The following is a 23,781-nucleotide window of genomic DNA, read 5'->3' as shown; positions in this document are numbered from 1 at the left end:
CTCCTCCCATTTCTTTTTGGACATTGGTCACTCAGGACCAGCATCCATTTTGAACTATAGCCCGGCTCAGAACTTTTTGGGGAGTGGCAAATATTGGACCTAGGCCTTTCACTGTGGCTACTGGGATGAGCTGGCTCCAGCCTACTACTGCTCGACTCTGCTGTCTCAAGCTGTCAACACCACGCAGGGAGCCAGGCTCAGTCAACAATGGTGCCTCTTTCCCCAGCAGCACTCAGCGGCAGATGCAAGAAATGGAGCCAGGCTCAGTCAACAACAGAGCTTCCTTCTCACCTCCTTCTTTCCTGGCAGCACTCAGGGGCAGACGCGAGAAACGGGGCCAAGGTCAAATGCACAATGTGAGTTCCCAGGAGGAAGAAAGAGGCCAGAGACAACGCTGGGAGCAGAAACCAGACAGCTACACCCATGCAGACCAGGTAGGCCGTCCACAGGGCAAGGGGACCTAAGCATCTGGGCCAGGGTCGCCCCTCCCAGCCCCATCTAATAAACCCTTACTCCAGGGCCCGCCCGCCGTCCTCAGGCTGTGCTCAATGCCATCCAGCCCCAAGGGTCCCCAAATGAAATGTCAGGGTCTCCCAGACCTCTGGGCCCCTGCCCTTCTAGAGTTGATGCCTCTCCTGACAAGCCACTGGGACCACACCAGGCGGCAGATCACAAAGGGTGTAAAGGACCAGGGTCAGTGTTCCGTCCAGGCCCAGCCCCTAGGCACTAGCTCACGGCTCTTGGATGCTACACTGCAGGAAACCCTACAAGGCGCTAGTGATGATGGCAGCCTGCTCCGGGGCCAGACATGCACCTGGGAGACCAGTCCCCAGTCATGGCTCCTCCCCAACAGCTCAGCACCTCAGTGTAAATGCTCGTTTCCAGGCAGTTTGTTGTGTGGGGTTTCTCCCTTTGGTGACTATTTTTAGTTCCCCTGGGCTCTCTGTGGCCCCTGTGTCTTGGGGTCAAAGGACTGGCCTGTGCTGACTGGACAGTGACGCTGTGTGTCCTCCAGGCTGGGACTGCCCCCTCAGAGAGCAGCTGAGCCTGAGATGGGGTCAGGGACTACCACCTTTTTTCTGAGGCCCACCAGGTCTGCAAGTCACCCGCAAGTGGCACAGCTAAGTCTGAACCCAATTCAGGTTTTTTCCCAAGCCATCCACTATGGCACATACCCCTTTACACCTGTGACCTAAACACGGGAACTCTCTATATAAAGAAACGTCAAGTTAGTGGCACCTGAGGGCCCCTGCATTTGTGGGTGACTCGCAGGATCTCAAAGCCACCAGCCTGGTGCATACAGCATCCACAGCCCTGGGGGACTTGACTCCAGGCCGGAGCCCTCCTGTGCCACCTGGAAGCAAGTGGGGCATGCCCAGTCACTTCCTGGCAAGGACACTGTCCAAGGGCAGCACCAGCCCTGGAGGCTCTGCCCAGCACCACTGCCTTCCCATCGCCCAGTCAGCTGGCCCCACTGACCCCAAGACACGAGGCCTGAAAAAACACCCAGAGAGAGAAACTCCAGGCAATGAGGTGCCTGGAAATTAACTTCCATAAAAATGTGCCAGAACCCATCACGAGACCAGAGAAAGAGAGAGAGAGAGAGCCGAGCAAGTGGGAAGGTCTGTCGTGAGCCTGAACAAGAATACATGCCACCAAGAGAGTCCACTCTGGAAACCTCTATGCGCTGCCGTGGAGTAAGTGCCAGGCTAATTCCTCAAGTGAAAAAGCAAAGACCTGATGAGTGTATCCATCATTCGCTTCGTGTGCTGCTCCGACCTGGAAAGGAGGAGAAATAAAAGAGAACGTGATGGGCAGTTACCTGTTCATTTGTGCAAAGAGAAACACAGGGAGAATGAGGCACCGGGGACTGTCAGCAGAGGGGTGGAAGGGAGTGGGGTGCAGAGAACAGAAGGAATGGGGGTGACACGTCTTTGAGGGGACCTTTTTGTGTGCACCTGGCTTTTGGAGCCATGTCACATGCTTCAACAAGAGAACAAAGGAACTCAACCAGGAAAGGGAGATGTATTCTACCTCAAAGTGGAATACAAATGGAAACCCAAGCACCACCACATATTTCAAATGAATAATACAGAGGTGCTTTTGGACACATTACAGGGGCTCTATGCCCTCCGGTGAACGATAAAAAGAACTCCATTCAAATAAGTCAACTCTGGCTCATGGCAGCCCCACGTGTGTCGGAGTAGAACTGCACCCCACAGGGTTCTCGATAGCTTGTTGTTCAGAAGAAGACCACCAGGCTTTTCCTCCAAGGTGCCCCTGGGTAGACTCAAACCCCCAACCTTTTGGTTAGCAGCCGAGAGCGTTAACTGTTTGTACCACCCAGGGATTCCTCCAAACAAATGCTGTGATTTTTAGGTGCTGTTGGTTCTGACTCATAGCGGCCGTTATGTACAAGACAATGAAACACTGCCTGGTCCTGGGCCATCCTCACAGTCATTGCTGTTTGAGTCTACTGTTGCAGCCACTGTGCCAATCCATCTCATCAGAAGTCTCCCTCCCTTTCGCTGACCCTCTACCTTGCCAAACATGATGTCCTTCTCCAGGGACTAAGTCTCTCCTGATAACACATACATGAGTCTTGCCATCCTCACTTTCAAGGAGCACTCTGGCTGTACTTCTGAGACAGCTTGTTTGTTCTTCTGGCAGTCCACGGCGGTCCAATATTCTTTGCCAACACCATAACTCAAAAAAAAACATCAATTATTCTTCAGTCTTCCTTATTCATTGTCCAGCTTTCACATGCACAGAAGGCAACTGAAAACACCATGGCGCACCTTAGACATCAAGGTGACATCTTTGCTTTTCAAAATCTTCAAGAGGTTTTTTACAGCAGATTTGCCCAACACAATACATCGTTTGATTTCTTGACTGCTGCTTCCACAGGTATTGATTGTGAATCCAAGCAAAATAAAACCCTTGACAACATCATTAATTTCTCCATTTAGTATGATGTTGGTTATTGGTCCAGTTGTGAGGATTTTTGTGTTCTTTATGTTGAGGTGGAATAGAGGTGGGTTATCCACTCTGAAACAACTGCCAGGTTTCTCATGCTGGAGGAGGGAGCTACATAGAAAGAGGGAGGACGGAAGGAGCCCTGTGTGAACTCACAGAGAGATGAATACAGAAGTGTGCTGTCTTATGTATATATAAATATATTCACACACATATACATATACACAGACAATTATATGTGCAGATATGGGCAGGTGTTTCCTAGCTCTGTCCACTTAGAGGGGCTAGAAACAATGACACCCAGTAGCAATGAGCACATCTGTCCCCCAGATCTTAGTTTCTAAATACCCTGTTAGGGATTGAACTGTGGCCCCCAAAAATGTTTATCAACTTGATTAGGCCATGATTCCCAGTATTACATAGTTGTCCACCATTTTCTCATCTGATGTGATTTTCCTATGCGTTGTAAATCCTAACCTCTATGATGTTAATGAGGCAGGATTAGAGGCAGTTATGTTAATAAGGTAGGACTCAATCCACAAGATTAGGTTGTATTTTGAGTCAATCCCTTTAGAGATATAAAAGAGAGAAGTGAGTAGAGAGGAGAGGGACCTCCCACCACAAAGAATGAAGAACCAGGAGGGGAGTGCATCCTTTGTACCCGGGGTCCCTGTGACGAGAAGCTCCTAGACCACAGGAAGATTGATGACAAGGACCTTCCCCCAGAGCTGATGGAGAGACAAAGCCTTCCCCTGGAGCTGGCACCCTGAATTCAGGCTTCTAGCCTCCCAAACTGTGAGAGGATAAATGTCTGTTTGTTAAAGCTATCCACCTGTGGTATTTCTGTTATAGCAGCACTAGATAACTAAGACATATCCCTTCTCCATTAAAAGGAACCAGGCTCCTGAGAGAAATGGCTGATTCCCAGGCTAGCAGAGGGAAAGAACAAGTGGGCCTGGGCTGAAAAGAAAGTCAGTGCTCAAAGAACCATGGAGACGGGCCAGAAGGACACAGGGGCCAACTTAAAGGGGCTCCACTGCCCTCATCTGGGACAAACTGAGATTAAAGTAAATAATGATGGTAAAATACGACTCTTGTTGTTAGTGGCTATCAAGGCGGTTCTGACTCACAGAGACCTTACATACAATAGAACAAAATGTTGCCCTGTCCTGTGCCTTCCTCACGATCACTGGTATGTTTGAGTCCACTGTTGGAGCTGTTGCGTCAGTTCATCTCGTGAAAGGTTACCCTCTCCTACCAAACATGACGTCCGCTTCTACTGGCTGGTCTTTCCTGATGACGTGTCCAAAGTAACCGAGTCAAAGTTTCTCCACCCTCGCTCCTAAGGAACATTCTGGTGATATTTCTTCCAAGGCTGATTTGTTTGTTCTTCTGGCAGTCCACAGTATACTCAATATTCTTTGCCAACACCACAATTCAAATGCATCAATTCTTCTGTCTTTTTCATTGTCCAGCTTTCTCATGCATATGAGGTGACTGAGTCAGGGCACCTTGGTCATCAGGTCATCAAAATAATATGTTAGCCACAACTGAATTAAATAAGAATCCACAAGTCAACACTAAAATGAATAAATAAATATCGACTAAATGAGTGAGGAAAACAGAGAACTTGCAAGTTTTCTGTAAGTTGGAAATCAGCTAAAGGAACAAAACAGATACAGAGAGACCAACTCACCCTTAACCAATCTGTCAGTGTAATGGGATCATCTCAAAAAAAACAACAAAAAGATTCTAAAGGAAGCAACATAAGTCTTAGGTTTATAATGAAGGACAAGCACATCGAATAGGCGGGAAAATTCAGGAAAACGAGAGTGATGAAGGGCACCAGCCCCACCATGGAGTAAAACCTGAGACAGCGACCGTATTTTAAAAGGGTGACAAGAACATGCAGCAGAGCCACGGAACAAACTGGAATGTACAAGAACCACGGGACCAAAGTGGCATTTTAAATTGGAGGGACAGAGAAAAGTTACTCAGTGATTAGGGACACCCAGGCAGCTATCAAGGAGTCCTGGTGGCACAAAGGTTAAGCGCTTGGCTGTTAACCGAAGGGTCAGGGGTTCAAACCCACCTAGCGGCACCACGGAAGGAAGGCTTGGCAATCTGCTTCTGTAAAGATTACAGAGAGGAAAACCCTAAGGAACTCAGTTTTACTCTGTAACACGTGAGGTCACCATGAGTTGGAATCAACTCAACGGTAACGAGTTTTGTTTTATTTTGGGGGCGGGGGGAGGGAGGAGTGGCTATCTGGAGGAAGATAACACAAGATTCACACTTCATACCTTCCCAAAATCAATTCAAGATGGATGATAAACTTGAATGTAAAAGGTACAAACAAGGAAAAACAAACAACTCTCAAACGCTCACAGACAGACGATTAAACCCACTTACAGTGAGAGAAATGCAGGTTAGAACCACACGGAATAATCAGCCTACCTAGAGGACCGGCAAAGGCGCACCGGCGTGGACGCGAGGACAGAGATTGGGTCTCTCCTAAGGGCCAGTGGAGGGCGATTTTTCAATATCTAGAAAAATGACAACTGCGTTTCCAGGAGTCTCCCCTCTTCACACACATGGAATGATGCACGGACAAGGCACAGGGAGAACGGGGTTCTTGTTTTTGTTTTAATCGTGCTGAAAATAAACACGACTAAACATACATCAGCTGAACGCTTCCTACATGTACAATTCAGTGAAGCCGATCACATTCTCCCTGTCACGCTGCCATTTTCGCTACCCTTTTCCTAACGGTTCCTCCACCATCAACACACGCTCACCACCCCCTAAGCAAGAACGTCCTCTTTTCCCCTTGCTCTCACCCTTGTAACCACCAACAATCATTGCTTTCTACGTATTTGTTTATTTCATGTAAGTAAGATTATACAGTATTTGTCCTTTGGCAACCAGCTTATCTCACTCAGCAATGATGTTACCAAGGTCCAGCCGTGTTGTGGCACGGATCAGGACTTCATGTCGCTTTACGGCTGAGTGATAGTCCACTGTACGGATACACCACGTTTTGCTTATCCGCTCACGGGCTGTTTCCACCTTTTGGCCGTTGTGAAAAGTGCAGCAATGAACACTGGTGGACAGGTTTCTGTTGCATTCCTGCCTTCACTTTTTCTGGGTACACACCTAGGGCTAGGGTTGCTGGGCCATACGGTGACTCTATGTTCAACTTTTTGAGGACCCACCAAACTGCTCTCCACTGTGGCTATACCCTGCAGAGTGGTTTCTGCAGTTGGGAAAAAAAGGCTGGATGCAACCTCAGTGTCCACGCCCAGGGGACAGTCACACAGGGAGCCCTGACCTTACCAAGGAGGGGGGCCCTCATACACTCTGTGGTGAGGTGGCCAATGCAGTTACCCACTGAGAGCACAGCACTCACCAGTATGCACTGCCACGGGGAGGAAGGGAGGAGGGGAGGAGGAAGAGGAAGAAACAGCAGAAGAAGAGAGAGAACAATGACAGAGACAGCAGCTCAGAAGGACCCGCCTGGACACTGGTGACCCTGCTGAGGAGACAGGATGGGCAGCTGGGGACCCATCCTACACTTCCACTCCTTTCCAGTTCTGAATTCTGAATGTGTTGACTACTCAACAGTAAATTAAAACTTTAAAACTAAATTTTAAAATAAAACAAACAAGAAGGATTTAAATGAAATGGGGGAGGGAGGCCCGTTCACCCCTGGAGGGAAATCTCTCTCAGTGCCTAAAACGGTGGTTCGCAAAGTGTGGCTCAGTGTTGTGAACCGAACCGTGGCCCCCAAAAATCTGTGTTGTAAATCCTTTTATACCTGTGGTTATAATCTGATTTGGGCATAGGGTTTTCTGTGTTATGTCAATGGGGCAGTATCAGCGTAGGGCGAAGGAAGTACAGCCAGGATGCTCCTTGGAAGCGAGGACGGCGAAACTTTGTCTCATGCACTTTGGACATGTTGTCAGGAGGGATCAGTCCCTGGGGAAGGACATCATGCTTGGTAAAGTAGAGGGTCAGCGAAAAAGAGGAAGACCCTCAACGAGGTGGATTGACACAGTGGGCTCAAGCATAGCAACGATTGTGAGGATGGTGCAGGACCCGGCAGTGTTTCACTCTGTTGTACACGGGGTTGCTATCAGTCAGAACCGACTTGATGGCACCGAACAACAACAGCCTTTCTGACTAAATAAGGAGTCCTTTCAGAAATCTTGGCGCAAACAGCAAGCTGTCCTGGTGTTTTAATGTGAGACGAGATTTGTAATAGGTAGTCCCAGCTTATGACGCAGTCGGGTTACCACGAACCGCACTTACCACCGCCCTTTTTTTTTTGTACATCTTACCGTCAGTGATGCGTACCACAAACAGTGCCGCAGTGAGTAGTTCGCTGATGTTACCATTCTCAGATTTCACATCCAGATGTCCAGTTTTATGATTTACTGTTCGAAACACTGCCGCAGAGCAGGCTATGGCCCGGCTTACAATGACATCAGTGTGGGAGGCGTAACAGACAGAAAGGTGGACAATTTCCAACTCGAACAACACGCAACAACCGAACTGCCCACCACCTGACAGCCATGACAACTCCGACTTCATCATAGCGTGATCTCATTCAGTGTTTTGTACCATCAGAATCATCAGTTGTTACTTTGAAATGAAGTATCCAACTTACATCAGAACCAACTTACAATGAAGTTGCTGGTACGGAACCCCATCGCAAACCACAGACTACCTGTAATCCAGTGTAGGGCAATTCTATCAGTAGGAACAAGTCCACCATTGTGGCCACTGTGTCAATCCATCTCATGGAAGGTGTCCCTCATTTTCGCTGCCCCTCTGGATGCTTTCGAAGCCTCGAAATGTCCTCACGTCACCCTACACCTCATTATTCCACTCCTGAGCTGCCCCGTCACACAAGGTCCCCAGGACCCTGCCCTGCCCAGCTTATGCAGGGGACACTGTCTTACCTTTTAGCATTAACCCCTCTTCAATACACGCCTCCTCCCTTCACTCATTCCTCTGGCCACATTTGTCCCTCCCCTCTTAGTTCCAGCCCGAAATCTGCCCCAGGGAGCTGATATGGGTGGCTGCAAGTGGACAAAGCCCCACCCATCCTGCCCTCATCTGCCCTCTCGGGGCCTTGAGACTTGGCTTCCAGTGGCAGCAGCAACAGCCCATTTCTGATATCAGGTATACCTGCCTCTCGGGTGCCACAGCACCCCATCTGACCATGGGGTCCCCCACCCTCCTGCAGAGGGCTGCTACCTTCTAAACTAAGGACTGCACCCACATAGACCCTCCCACACACACGAGTACTTCAACTAAACAGAATCTGTGAGTCGGAATTGACTCAGTGGCAGTGGGTTAGAATCCTTGATCAGCCACAATCCAGCAGTAAACAAATCAAGACAACTCATTTTCTAAAAAGAGGAGGAATGCACTAACTCGGCTGTAGAAAGGAATGGAGTCCTGATGCTCGCTATGACATGGACAGACCCTGAAAACGTCATGCTGAGTGAAATAAGTCAGACACAAAAGAAAAAATATTGTATGGTCCCACTTACTTGGAATATCTAAAATAGGCAAATGCATAGAGTCAGAAAGTAGATAAGTGGCTACCGGTAGCTGAGGGAGGGAAGACTGGGGAGTCATTGCCCAATGGGTACAGAGTTTCTATTTGGGGTGATGAAAGTGTTTCGGAAGTTGATAGTCATGGTGGTTCCCAAAACAGATGTGAGGGAGACAAAGTTGTTCATTCTGTTGGGGCAGTTTAAAAATAAAACGTATATTTACATCCAAAAAAGAAAAACCATAAATACACACACTGAGGTACCATACGCACCTATTAAAACAGCTAAAATAAAACCTGACAATACCAAGTGCTGACAAGGATGCAGAGCAACTGGAACTCTCATACACTGCTGGTGGAAATGCAAAATGGTACAACTGCTCTTGAAAACAGTTTGCCAATTTCTTACAGAGTTAAATACACGCCTAACCATATGACCCACTCCTAGATATCTACCCAAGAGAAGTGAAAACCTATATTCACACAAAAACTTTTACATGAACTTTATAGCAGCTCTGCCCATAATCACCAAGAAATGGAAACAGCCTACGTGTCCTTCAGCTGGCGAATGAATAAACAAACTGGTATATCTGTACAATGGTGCCCTGTCGTTGTAAGTTGCTGTCGAGTCTGTTTTGATTCACGGTGACCCCATGCATGCAGAGGAGAAATGCTCCATAGGGTTTCCAAGGCTGTGACCTTTCGGAAGCAGATCACCAGGACAATCTCTCAAGGCACCTCTGGGTGGGTTCAAACAGCCAACCTATCAGCCAATAGCTGAGAGCTTAAAGGTTTGTGCCACCCAGGGACTCCTGTACAAGGGAACACCACTCAGCAATAAAAAGAAGGACTCTGCCTGGATGTTCTCAAAGTCTCGGAACATCTGATACACCAAGACACCAACAACAATCAAAGGCATTAAGCCAAGTGAAAGAAGCCAGGCTCAAAAGGCTCCATCCTGTATGATTCCTTTTATGACATTCTGGAAAAGGCAAAACTGTAAGGACAGAAAACAGATCAGGGGCTGCCAGGGGCTAGGGTGGAGGAAGGCTTGAGCAAAAGGGTTCAAGGGAATTTTGGAGGGTGATGGTATGGTTCTATATCTTGACTGGGGCCATGGCCACATGGCCATATGAGTTTGTCAAAACTAAAAGGTTAACTTGACAAGTATCATCAACGCCACTGCCTTGTACAAGTAGAAATTGTTGAACTGGCGTATGCTTTGTTGTGTACGTTTTCACGATTTAAAAAAAAGACTAAAAAGGGTGAATTTTACTGTACATAAATTATACATTAATAAACCTGACTTAAAAAAAAGGAAAGAGGAGAAAAAGGGAGCAACTTTATCAAAGGGCTCCAGGACAGGACATACCCCAGACAACATCCTGTGCTTCAGTAATTACCATTATGGGCAACAAAAACCAATATACAAAATGGCAACTCCATCCATCCCCATCACAACTCTCTACTCACCAGAGCAGGAAAGGAGACACAGGCATCTTGCAAGAATTTTCATCAAAGTTTGGATCAAGAGAAGGCCGCCACCGCCAAACCCTTAGTGAACTGAAAAATGCAACCACCCAGGCTGCACGCCACCGTCCACCCATGTTCCAGGCAAGGTCTACAAGCTGATCACGGGTTAAAAACCTACATTTTATACCAAAGTGCCCCAGAACAGTAACTTGCAAATAAAGCTGCATTTGTTTTTGTCCTAATGAAAACCAAAAAACAAGAAAGAGAGAGAGAGAGAGACTGGATCTAAGGAAGACCCACTCACCACATGGTGTCATTCCACACCCGTCTCTGGGGGCTTCTGATCATTTCTCTTTGGGATACCCAGCCTTTTCCACACTAAGCCAGAGCAAAGTCTCCTGAAAGCAGCCCTGCCCACGGCATGCCACTTGCCAGAGTCAACACCGAGTGAGCAATAGCTGCCCTGTGAGGCGATGCCAGGCCCACGCCTGGCACCTGAGAGGCCACCTGGGTTCCGGCCTCAGACATCAAAGGGCGTGTCTCTGTACCGCCCCTGCTCGGGGAGCCACTCTCAGCCCGCCCCACCAGGGGGTCCAAGGTCTGGGCACTGGTTCCTGGGGAGGGCTGGACTGTGGAGAGCAGGCGTGACCACCCCACTGGGCTAGGCAAACAAGTTGTGCACAGATCTGAGAAGGGTGGCTCCTGGCCCTACCTGAGACAGCAGCTGAGTCAACCCACCAGCTGGACAAATTCTGCAAAGATGCGGAGGTCTCGGGGGCCAGCAGAAGAAGGGCCCTAAGGGGCCAGGTGATGCCACCTTAAGGGCCTAATCTCCAAGTTCCAAAGGAAACAAGTTCAGCTGCAGTTCAGTGAGGTGAGTGACCCCATGTCAAGTGTGTAGCACCTGGCCACGCCCAGGAAGCACCAGCCGGAAGTAGGTGGTTAGGAGGCCCTTCCTGTGGCCAAAGGGCCTGTGGCTCTGGGAGGGGCTACTGGTGACACCTGTCATACTAAGCACACGTACACCTGTGAAGACAGGTAATTATTAGCCTCATAAATGCAGTCTAACCAGAGAAGACCCGGAGTGCAAAACCACACCAGCCAGCCCGGGAGTCTCTCTCCATGGCGTGCACTGAGCCAGACCTGGGCTAGTCTGTCCTCCCCAATGAGATATAACCAAATAAGACTCAGCTGGACCCCAGCAGTTGGGCATGAGTCTCCCTCCCCAGGTGAACGCCTCGGCCAGTCTCTGTCCTCACAACCAGTTCTGGGGGACACAGGAGGAAACCTCCAGCTCCGTGGTTCTCAGACCTCCCTCGTACCGTCTGATCCAGAGCTATGTCCAGAGGATACACAGAGTAGGGGCCATGGGGCAGTCCAACCGCTGTCTGCGGGGTGGATGTGCACATCCGGCCTGGTACACAGGGCAAGCACAACCGCAGGGAGATCAGCAAAGTGTGGCCAGCGCCCCCAACCAGGACAGAGGGCTCGATGGACAAGACACAAGGCCTTCTGGGTCAGCTCCTTCCCTGATGCCCGTCCCCGCAGCCTCCCTGGCCATCCTGGGAGACAGCAGAGGTGGGAAGGAGAGCCAGATTCAAGGCCGAGGGCCTGGTGACCCGGTTCAGCTGTGGCCACACAACCCCTGCACCTGTGCCCTCAGGATCATCACCTTGCTGGGCAACATAGGCTTTGCGGGTCTGTACCATCTGGCACTCGACACTTTGAGGTGCTGTGAGGATGGGCAGGGGAGGGTTGGGGTGTCAGGGCAGGAGTGGTGTCTGCAGCTTGGCCCAGGGCTGAGCTGCCTCAACGGAACCCCATTTTCGTCTCAGAGTCCTCCACCTCTGGGATCTGGCACCTCTACCAACCATTGGGCCCCGGATGTGATCACTGCTTCACTCAGAGCATAGCCACCTGGCTGGTACGCGAGGTGCGGGGTGAGGGGCCTGTGGTGGGGAAGCACTAGAGAAGCGTGATGGTGAAAACAAACCTCGGGGCAGGACACCACCTCCAACAGTCCCAAGCGAAAAACCTGTCCCGAGGGCCAACTTCTCCCAAGTCCAGAAACCTGAGGGCTGAGGCCTGCCGAGGCCAGTGCCCCCACAAGTTTGTGTTACTCATCTGCATCTGTAGTGAAACCCCTGAGCAGCCCTAAAAAAACAAACAAAAACCCACTGCCTTCGAGTCGATTCCATCTCATAGAGACCTTATAGGACAGAGTAGAACTGCCCCATAGGGTTTCAAGGAGCAGCTGGCGGATTTGAACTGCTGGCCTTTTGGTTAGCAGCCGAGCTCTTCCCCACTGTACCACCAGGGCCCCTGAGTTGCCCCACCAGCCTGAAAACTTGTCCTGGGCACCGTCCGCTCCTTCTTTCATTTCCCAGGAGGCTGCAAAAAGCTCGTGTCCTGGGTTGAAGGGCACATTCTCCAGGCCTGGCAGTTTAGTGGGGGGCAAAGAACCCCAGCTTCCCTCTGCTTGGCCTCCCAGGCTGGGCCCTGTGGGCCCTGGGTGGTGGGCCCCGGAAGGTGGGCCCAGAAACAGTGGACTGACTTAGCTTGTTGCTTGCAGCATCGGACACAGGCCCAGCTCACAGATGGTCACAGTTACACGCTGGTTACTGCGGCAGACACAACGGCACCAAACCACAGACAACACAGCCACACTGGCGGAAGCCAGAGCATAGAAGCAGGCCTTCTCTGAAGGGCTTCAGAAAGCGCTAAGTGCGGCCGCCTTCCAGGCCTGGAGCCCTGACCTACCCTCACCCCGGATTTCTAAGGGCTCCAACTTCCCCTTCACTCCCATCACTCCGCAGCCTTCTGAGAGATTCCGCCCCGCCCAGGACCAGGATGGCTCCCAGCACCATCTCAGCCCAGACCCCCTCCTAGGCTCTAGGCCCTGCTAGGGTCAACTGTCCACTGGGACCCAGCTCTACTTACTTCCTGGGCGGTTCTACACCTCCCCTGCCTTGTGGTACCTGCCACCCTCCACCGGTAAATAAATATGGCTCCCTGACACCCCATGATCTTGCCCTCCTGGGCACTCACCTCCAAGGTTCCTCACCATCCACAGAGACACCCCTTCCTCCACCAAGGCCTCTGGGAAGTCCAAGAGCTTCCCTCTGCCCCAGCTCCTTGCAGACACTCCAGTTTTTCCCACAGACCCCTGAACACACCTGGCCCCTCACACCTGCGTGCTGCGTGCCCATCCCGGCCAAGGATCCTCTTATTATCTCTCCACCCCACTCCATGCCCACCCAGTCTGTCTGGTCCACTTCCGCCAGTCTTTCAAGATCCAATCACGATAAGAGGGGCAGGGAGGAGGGCCTTGCAGGGCCAGATACCAGGCCCTAAGATGAGCTGCGAAGGTCAGCAGTTCGAATTCACCAATTGCTCCTTGGAAACCCTATGGGGCAGTTCTCCTCTATCCTATAGGGTTGCTATGAGTTGGAATCGACTCAACGGCAACGTGGCTGGGGGTTTTTTTTTTTTTGTTAAGATGACGCAGTGGTAGGTAACAGATCGGTATTGGGCAAAAGGTGGAAACAACATAAATATTGAAGAACAGGTGAGTGGTTAACAAAATATGGTGCATACATACAATGGACTACTGTTGTTAGGTGCTGTTGAGCCAATTCTGACTCCTAGTGAACCCACGTGACAGAGCAGAGCTGCCCCACGAGGTTTTTTAGATTGTAATGTTTACAGAAGCAGGTTGCCAAGTCTTTCTCTCGTGGAGCAGCTGGTGGGTTCAAAATCACAGATGTTTCAGTTAGCAGCCGAGAGCTTAAACATTGCATGACCAGGGCTCCTAACGGAATACTACTCAGCCATAAAGGCGGTAGAGAGGGAGACCTCGAGCAGAGGGAGCTAGGAGGACACTGGGTTAGATGGAGTTTACCCTCCGGGGTGGTGGTGAGTTCATGGGAGCTTATTGCATTAAAAGGAACTAAACAAACAAAAGAGTGTCATGCATGGACCGACTATAACACGAGGAGCCAAGCGTTACGACTTATCCAATTCTAGGTACTCAAGGTCCAAAGATCAAAAGAAAACCTTCAACTCATGAGTCTTCCCTCTTACAGAGAAAGTAAGTTCTGATACACGCTACGACACAGATGAACCATGAAAACGTTACGCTGAGTGAAAGAAGCTAGATTCAAAAGGTGAAATATTACATGACCCCGCAGTTACATGAAATATCTAGAACAGGCAAATACATAGAGGGAGACAGGGAGGTGTTGCTTAATGAGTACAGGGTTTCTGTTTGGGATAATGAGAAAAGTTTAGAAATAAACAGTGGTGACAGCGCCCCCCCGATAAAAGTAGGAGGAGATAGAGTACGACGGTGCCACCCCGTAAGTGTGGGAGGCGATACAGTTACCGACAGCTGTAAGGGGTTAGTATCAGGAACATACAAAGAATCCCTGCAGATCAACAAGACCACAAACAACACAACAGGGAAGGGGCGTAAGGTATCAGCAAGCATCTCCGAGGAGGGGAAACGCACGGCTGAGTAACGTGCAAAGGGGTGCCGAACGTCGCTGGTGAGCAGGGAAACGTACGGACTGAGCGGGATAACTCAGGCTCCTTGGGTCATTCGTTACACGGTGTCGTCACTGGTCCATGCGGGACGCTCTTCTGTGTTTTTATTTAGTGATTTGAATGGCACCGATTTGAACAGCACATTTAAGTCCGTCAGTTCCAAGTGCTAGGACGTGGTTCCTCTTAATCACTGTCAGTGGAAGGGTGTTATGGACTGAACTGTGTCCCCCAAAAATATGTGTAAATCCTAACTCCTATACCTGTGGTTGGAGCTCTGGTGGTGAAGTGGTTAAGAGCATGGCTGCTAACCAAAAGGTTGCTGGTTCGAATCCATCAGCTGCTCCTTGGAAACTCTGTGGGGCAATCCTACTCTGTCCTGTAGGGTCGCCGTAAGTGGGAATCGACTCTACAACAACGGGTTTGGTTTTTGGCTTTATGCCTGTGGTTATAACCCCATTTGGGAATGGGTTTTCTTTGTCATGTTAATGAGAGAGAATTAATGTAAGGTTGTCTTAAGTCAATCTCTTTTGAGATCTAAAAGAGATTAAACAAGCAAGTGAACTAGCAGAGGTGGGGGAAGAGAGATGCCAAGCCATATGAAGACTGCCCAAGAGCAGAAGCTGAAAAGAGACAAGGACCTTTCTCGAAAGTGGACAGAGAGAATGCCTTCCCCTAGAGCCAGCACCCTGAATTTGGACTTCTGGCCTCCTAAACTTTGAAAAAATAAATTTCTGTTTTTTAAAGCCACCCCCTTGTGGTATTTCTGTTATAGGAGCAGTAGGTGACTGAGACAGGATAACATGGCCCAGCCACTGTGGGAATGGCTAGCACTGTTCCTAAAGTTGAACACACACATATCCAAGGAATACCAAGTGGGTCTTCCACTCCAGATATTCACCCGAGAGAAACTCATACGAACGCACAACGAGAAAGCACACGTAACAATGCTCTTAGCGGCACTGTTTATGGCAACAACATTTTAGAAACAGCAGGAGAATGAATGAAGCAAACGTGACTACAAGCAACCATATGGACAAACCTTAGCACTGCAATATTCAGCGGGAAAAAGAAAATAAACAACTTCTAAGAGATGACGTAAGTGTATTACCCTTTTAATAAAATTTAAAGAACTGAAAATAACTCTACTTCTGAGGAAATTATATGTTGTTGTTAGGTGCCTTTGAGTCGGTTTTGACTCGTAGCGACCCCATGTGCAACAGAACGAAACACTGCCCGGTCCTATGCCATCCTCACAATCGTTCCTATGCTTGAGCCCACTGCTGCAGCCGCTGTGTCAATCCATCTTGTTGAGGGTCTTCCTTTTTTTCGCTGACCCTCTACTTTACCAAGCGTGATGTCCTTCTCCAGGGACTGGTCCCTCCTGAAAACACGTCGAAAGTATGTGGACGAAGTCTCTCCATCCTCGCTTCTAAGGAGCATGCTGGCTGTACTTCTTCCAGGAAATTCCATAGAAATGATACGTAAAGGTAAACACGAAGAAAGCAGGGCAACAAGAACACAGGCGGAGGCAGTGGAGATGGAGACCCGGAGCGGGGGGAGCTGGGCGAACACTGGATTAGATGGAGGATACCCTCGGATGAGTTCACGGGAGCTGATTACACCATTAAAAGTAATTAAATAAACAAAAGAGTGTCATGCATGGACGGATGATGACACAATGACCCAAGCATTATGACGTAACCAATTCTAGGTACTCAAGGTCCAAAGAAGGTGAAAAGAAAAAAGAAAACCTTCAACTCATGAGTCTTCCCTCTTGAAAGCCTCCTAACACCCATACATGCTGCTATCCAAATTCAGCCACTAGGGCAATGCTGGCCCACGTCCTCCAAGTGGGCGGTGGTGAGAGTCACAATCTGCCCTCCCTGTGTGGCAGGGCCTAGCAGGAAGGTCTTGAAGAATATTTGCCAAAAGGATGAGCAAGAATGCCCTTCCCTCATCCAACTGTGTCCACTTAACTGTCACATGGTATGACACGGGAGCCTGCAGACAAACTCTGGCTTAGCCTGGGGATGAGGAAAGAGAAAACTGGGTAACTGAGAGCCCAGTCATAGCTCATCCCGCCTCAAAGTCAGAATGGATGAGGACTTTTTACAAGTTTCAGTAAGATCGACCGTCCCGCTACAGGTGAAGAGAAAAAGGTCTGCGAAGTCAAATAACTGAGCAAATAAAGGGTTCAATGTCACTTCAAAAGATGCATTACTTTCAAGCACTGGAGAACAGTGTAGCTAAAATCAGTTCCTTTTCTGTTTTTGTTAAAACGCTTTCTTTTTTAAAAACCTACATGCGATTGTTCTAATTTAGGTTATGTTGGTGCACAAAAATAATCACCAACTAGGGTTTATGTCTTCTAATTATACAGAATTTAGGACAAAATACTCTTGCAAGCGAGTCTGAAATACTTCACAAATGGGTCACAACAGGCTCTCTTTAGTGCCAAAATTCTTTGTCTCAACACAGCAGGGTCAACCTTTATATGTAGGAAAACTGGTAACAAGGCAGAAACCCAGTGATTGGCCTCCACGATGCTAGCCCATCCTGGAAGTGCCGGGTGGAGATGCTGCCAGGAAACCTGACACTCCAGTTTCCAGTTGCTGTTGTGTCGATTCCGACACACGGCGACCCCAGGTGTGCACAGTAGAGCTGTATTTCACAAGGTTGTCAATGGCTGTAACCTTTTGGAAGCAAATCGCCAGACTTTCCTTCTGAGGCACCTGAGTGGGTTCATACTGCCAACCTTTCGGTTTGTAGCCGAGAGCTTAACTGTCTGTGCCACCTGACAATAGAGATTTTTTTCAAGGTCAATCACAGGGCACGAACCCATCAGTGCAAACCAGGAACTTCAAAGATTCCCATGATGTCCCCGATGGTGCAATTGGTTAACGTGCTCAGCTGCTAACCGAAACGTTGAAGGTTCACGTCCACCCACAGGAGTCTCGGCAAAAAGGCCTGGAGATCTGCTTCTGAAAAACCAGCCATTGAAAGCCCTACGGACAGTCCTGCTCTGACACACATGGGGTGCCATGAGTCAGGGTCCCAACAGCAACCGGCTCACTGGTTTCCACGATGAGAATTCTGCTTTGAGCTCAAGTCTTCGGGAAGGAGCCCATCATCCTCGTGAATGGCTGAGTCTGTGGCGTAACCACGGTGAGCTTTCTCCCCATGACTCAGTGCAAACAACTCACTTTGCTATTTTTAATCCTACAGTCAAACAGTCATTACTCAAAATGCACACTTGCCTAACTTAAAACTACAATACTCATTTGCAGATTAAGTCACTGGGGCGGCGCAGTGAAGGCTGGCCTCGCTTCCTGCACAGCCCTTTCCACCCTGCCCCATAGATAAAATGGAGATAAACTTCCTAGTTTTAATTCTTAAAACTTCTATATCTTCAATACACACCTACTCCTCACTCATCAACTATCTCATTATTTGACATTTCACATTTACGACAATAGTAAAAAACCTACTATCCGACTATTTTGCACACTAACAACGCATGGCTGGCAGTAATGAACACCAAGGTGTGAGGTGGCTTTCATAGTTAAGGTTCTGTGTCAACTTGGCTGGGCCATGATTCTCAGTGGTTTGGCAGTTAGGTAATGACAAAATCTGGCAGTCACTTAACGATATAATTTGATGGTTAAGTAATGATGTAGTCAACTTCCATTTTGTAATCTGATGTGGTCATCCTCTATTTTTGCATAACTATGATTTTCACATAATGACCTCATCTGTGGAACCTAACCATGTCGATAAGTGAGGAGTGGGTGTAATTAGGAGATATTAGCCCACTTCATGACTATTTTTGTGCACCAACGTAATCTGGATAGGGGATGATGGCAGGGTCAGTAACAACCAACATGCCAGGACACCCTCGATGTGCGTGCCAGGCCTGAGGGCAAGCACTGGGACACAGTGATGTGCAGGACAGTCCCTGCCTTGTGCAGCCGGGAACGAGGAGGGGACAACAGCCAGGCACAGTCCTCGGTGGGGTCGTTGGTTTCTGGGAATAGCCCCATGGTTCTGTCTATGCTCCCGAGCATTCCCAAGCTGCTGGCCACAGCTAACTGTTGGGGGCTGGCAGTCTCTTCACTCAATCTGCCTTTCCTTTCTCCTCTCCTTTACCCTCCCTTCCCTCTCTCAGCCTGTCCCCGCTGATAAAGTCCCCTCCCATCCCTCTCAGTAATGGTAGTCAGGGGCACGGGCTCCAGGGCCGATTTAAGCGGGCAGTGTTGGGACCATACAGGCTGGATGCCAGGGACTTCCATGGGCCCCTCCCCCTGTGCCCAGCACCAAGGAGACCAGCTCAGTCTCCGGGGTCGGCCAGGGCACGCCACCAGCTCACCACCAAAGCTTGCAAACCAAGGCCCTGGGGCAGCCCCCCTAAAGGCCCCCGGCCCTCCCCAGCAACTCCGAGTGAGGGGCAAGTGCAGGCCAAAGCCAGAAGGGACTTGGAAGGTCACCGTGCTGGTCCTGGCAGCTGCCCCTTCCACTGTGAAAGAGATGGGGCTGGGGTCCAGGCACAGCTGACAGGGAGCCCCAGGATGGAGGGGTATGGGTACCAGGCTTCAGCACGCCCGCCTGCACCCAGTTAGGGGTTGCCACCCTTCTAGAAGTAGGCAGGATGAGAATCAGAGAAGCCGGAACAAGGAGGCCAGGTATACCAAGACACAGGACTTCTGGTGGGGTGGGGGTTCCAGAACAGAGCCCCCTGCAGGTCCCCAGCCCCACCGCCAAACCTCTCATCTGTAAAGTGGGGACAATGTGGCCCCTTCTGGGGTTTTAGGTGGGTGGCAGTCACCCCTATAAGCCCCCCGCGCCCAAGAGGTGCTCAGATAAAAGTAGCTCTCATCAGTCAGGCATTCAACTGTGTGGATCATAACAAATTATGGATAACATTGGGAAAAACGGGAATTCTGGAACACTTAATTGTACTCATGAGGAACCTGTACATAGGTCAATTGTTCAGACAGAACAAGGGGATACAGAGTGGTTTAAAGTCAGAAAAGGTGTGCGTCAGGGTTGTATCCTTTCACCATGCCTATTCAATCTGTATGCTGAGCAAATACAATGGGGCATCAGGTTTGGAGAAAGGCTCATTAACAACCTGAGTTATGCAGATGACATAACCTTGCGTACTGAAAGTGAAGAGGACTTGGAGCACTTACTAATAAAGATCAAAGGCCATAGCCTTCAGTATGAATTACGCCTCAAGATAAAGAAAACAAAAATCCTCACAACTGGACCAATGAGCAACATCATAAATGGAGAAAAGATTGAAGTTGTCAAAGATTTCATTTTACTTGGATCCACAATCAACAGCCATGGAAGCAGCAGTCAAGAAATCAAAAGACGCATTGCATTGGGCAAATCTTCTGCAAAGGACCTCTTGAGAGTGTTGAAAAGCAAAGACGTCACCTTGAGGACTAAGGTGAGCCTGACCCAAGCCATGGTATTTTCAATCACCTCATAATGCAGGTGAAAGCTGGACAACGAATAAGGAAGATCGAAGAAGAGTTGACGCCTTTGAATTGTGGTGTTGGCGAAGAATATTGAATACACCATGGACTGCCAAAAGAACGAACAAATCTGTCTCGGAAGAAGTACAACCAGAATGCTCCTTAGAAGGAAGGATGGCGAGACTGCACCTTACATTCTTTGGACACATTGTCAGGAAGGATCAGTCCCTGGAGAAGGACATCATGCTTGATAAAGAAGAGGGTCAGGGGAAAAGAGGGAGACCCTCAGCGAGGTGGATTGACACAGTGGCTGCAACAATGGGCTCAAGGATAACAACACTGTGAGGATGGCGCAGGACCGGGCAGTGTTTCATTCCGTGGAACGGAGGGTAGCTATCTATGACTTGGAACCTACTCAACGGCACCTAACAACAACAAAAACTGGTCAGTCAGCCTGTAATCGCCACTCACCCCGTGGGCCCCTCTCCTTTCTCTGTCCCCACCCTGAGGTCCCCTGGCCTCTTCCTGCCCCAGTCCCTCCCAACGTCCAACCTGGGACCATGTGAGGCAGGAGCCCCAACAGACACTCAGGGCCCCCTCCTCTTCACGAGGCTCCTGGGCTTTTGGGGAGATGGCAGAGACTTTGCCGAGAGACAGCAGGGAACAAGGACATCAGATGAGGGCTCCTCAGCTCCAGAAGGGTTCTCCTGAGCACCAGCAAGACAGGGAGCCCACTGGGGTGCCTCTGATGGGTGCTGACTGAACACGAGCAAGACAGGGAACTCAGCGGGGTGCCTCTGATGGGTGCTGACTGAGCACCTACCGTGTACCCACACTCTGCCCAGCACAAGCGGCTGCCACTCAGGGTCACCTCTACGGTCAGTACTTTACATGGGACGTCTCAGATGCTACAAGAACTGCTGCCTCACCTCAGGGGGCACAAAGGGGAGCTCAGGCACAGCCCCTGGACCCTCAGGCTCTAGCTGGCCTGCGTTCACCCTGGGCTCTGTCCAGCCCTGTCCACTGCGACATCCACACTCATTCCCCATACCCTGGGGACCACCAAACACTGGCCCCACACACTAACAATGCTATGGGGCTCAGGGTGCCTGGAGAAGAACTACAGGTAGAGGCAGAGGTGAGGGGCCCACAGGGTAGGGGCAAGGAGAGGAGGGGGTGGGGGAAGGAAGAGGACAGGGGACCATGGGGTGGGGGCAGGAAGAGGCCAGGGGACCTCAGGGTGGGGACAGAGAGAGGAGAGGGGCCCACGGGTTGGGGGCAGGGAGAAGACAGGGGACCACGGGGTGAGGGCAGGAAGAGGCCAGGGGACCATGGGGTGGGGCAGGAAGAGGCCAGGGGACCTCAGGGTGGGGACAGAGGAGAGGGACCCACAGGTGGGGGCAGGGAAAATAGAAGGGCCCACGGGGTGGAGGCAGGCAGAGGAGAGTGATCTGGACCCAGGAAGGAAGCTGGCCACACTGGCCTTAGGGCGGGCAGATGGGGCAGGAGGACAGAGGGAAGGGCAGTAGGCACTCCCTGCTCCTCCACCCTGGGAGCACCTCAAATTCCCGTTTCTCATATGCAGCAGCAGCTCCAACCCAGATGCAGCTCAGTAGCTGCTAAAAGTCAGACGCAAGCCTTGTAAGAGCTTAGAAAATGCCTACTCTTCAGACATCTATATGAACACAGCCCAGCCCAGGACCCCCTGAGAAGCAGGCAAGCAGCCTCTCAGGAACCCAGGTGGAATGCACACTCCCTAAGGGTGGCTACCATCCCCACCAAGGGCTGCACGAGAGCCTTTCAGAGCCCAGAGGCCATCTGGCCATTCAAGAGAGGGGTCCCATGGGCTGGGAACAGTGCTGGCAATCATGAGTATCACCTGGGCCCTGCTGTCCATCCGTCCCCGGGTGCCCAGGATCTCCACAGGGCCCTGCTCTGGCAGCTGAGGGGGGCGGCTGGAGCTGACCTCCAGGGCCTGCCCGCCCTGAGACTCCTCCACTGCTGATGTCCAGCAGAAGTAGTGAGGCTTCCAGAGACTAAGCCTGACGTTGCCTGCCCTCCTGGCCCTGGTCCTCCACACGGGACACTCCCTCCCCCCGCCCCTCCCCCGACCAGATGCTGATGCCCTCACCCCCGCCCCCCCGCCCAGAGCTCTGCCCCTGGTCCTGGGATGTGGGAGGCTCCCTGTCTGGCCGTTACACTCAGGCAGCCTGCCAGCGCAGGGAGGAGGACGAGGGCCCTCCTGCCCCCACCCAGCACCATCCTCCATGCCCTGCCCTGCTCCTGGTGCCCCAGCGTCCTGACTGTTGAGTCATATTTCACTTCCTCTTCTCCAAACACACTCAGTGGCACCAAGGGCCCACACCTGCCGCCTCAGCTGTTGGGCACACAGGTTCTAAGGACCAACAGTGACCACGAGTCAATTTCCTTTATTTAAATTCCACTTCTGGGTGCAGCCTGCCAGCCAGCTTTGGGTCCTCTCACTCTCTCTCTAAGTTGTTACTGTAGGGTGCTATTGAGTCGATTCTACCTCACAGTGACCCCACGTGACACAGCAGAACTGCCTCACAGGGTGTTCTAGGCTATAGTGGTTAAGAGCATGGCTATTAACCAAAAGACCAGCGGTTCGACCAGCCACTCCTTGGAAACCCCACGGGGCAGTTCTGCTCTGTCCTACAAGGTCACTACGAGTTGGAATCAAACTCAACAGCAACGGGTTTAGTTGTTTATTTATTTTATTTTTGGTTTTTAATCTTTATGGAAGCAAATTGGCAGGTCTTTCTCCCACGGAGCCCAAGTGGGTTTGAACCGCTGACCTTACAGTTAGCATCCGAGCACTTAACCATTGAGCCACTAGGGCTCCTTCCCTCTCAGGTGCTTACACATTACTTCACGGTTTGGATGGAATACTTTAGAAATGATTCACACATGGCCCTGCATTCTTCAGCAGTGGCTGTTGAACAAAACAGCACCTTCTCCACCTGGTCGGGTCTGATAATTGTGCCTGCTGTGTGCTCATTCGGTCTGGTCAGGGCAAGGCAGACCCGTGTCCGGCCACCGCAGAACCCCCACCAGGCAGCCCGGCCATAAACCCTCCACACAGCTCCGGCCAGCCCACCTGGCGACACGCTGCACGGGGTGACACAGGGCCTTGAGTCCAGCCTCCCTGGTGACATACTGCTTTTGTGGGACCCAGAGCAGGGTGCCCGGCCTTCCTTTCCAGATGGAACAGGAGAGGAAGCCAGCCCAGGAGTCGAGGGCATGTCCGTGGTCCTGCAGGGTGCACAGCCCCAGGCCCAGAGATGGCGGTAGGTGCCTGACAGCTGGGCTTTCCCAGCAGCCCCTGCCCCCTACCACTCCCACACACGGATCCTGGTTTCAGTTCTTGGAGGAAGAAGTGAAATGACTCACACACCCACGACATTCTCAGCACCTTGGCCCCGGCTCAGGGCCCCCCAGATCACCGGCCCTCTCACAGCCCCTGGGATGTGCTCCATGGACCCCCATGTCCCGCTCCTGCTCCAGATCAAAAAAAAAAAAAAAGCAGATGCCTAATTCAGCATGTCAGAATTCTGGGTAAAACCAGGGCGACTGGGTGCAATGAACAAAGGACACAGCCAGCCTTCAATCAGGGTGTGGACTGTGGCAGTGGCACTGTTTATAGCCTGGGTCTTCTAAGGGTGGGAGGCCAGGTGCTGGGATACAGCAGGTTTCCGCATTTTTAACTGCTCCAAGTTGCTT

The 23,781-nt window shown here is 50.7% G+C and overlaps 1 protein-coding gene across 4 annotated transcripts in view; it reads right to left on the bottom strand.

Moving 5' to 3' along the window:
- Positions 1 to 23,781, bottom strand: part of GRAMD4 (GRAM domain containing 4) — a 100,743-nt gene that overhangs the window by 64,182 nt on the left and 12,780 nt on the right. Inside the window, exon 1 of one of the 4 annotated variants that reach the window (XM_049884677.1) lies at positions 10,728 to 13,391. The exons of the other annotated variants lie outside the window; for them this stretch is intronic. The gene's annotated coding sequence lies outside the window, so the exon portion shown is untranslated. Of the gene's footprint in view, positions 1 to 10,727; positions 13,392 to 23,781 lie in introns of those variants that run through there. 4 annotated transcript variants of the gene reach the window in all.

This window comes from Elephas maximus, chromosome 4, assembly GCF_024166365.1.
Source record: "Elephas maximus indicus isolate mEleMax1 chromosome 4, mEleMax1 primary haplotype, whole genome shotgun sequence".
In the NCBI taxonomy this organism is placed as follows: domain Eukaryota; kingdom Metazoa; phylum Chordata; class Mammalia; order Proboscidea; family Elephantidae; genus Elephas; species Elephas maximus.
Note: the sequence above shows the minus strand (reverse complement) of the source record. Positions and strands in the feature narration are given on the sequence as shown.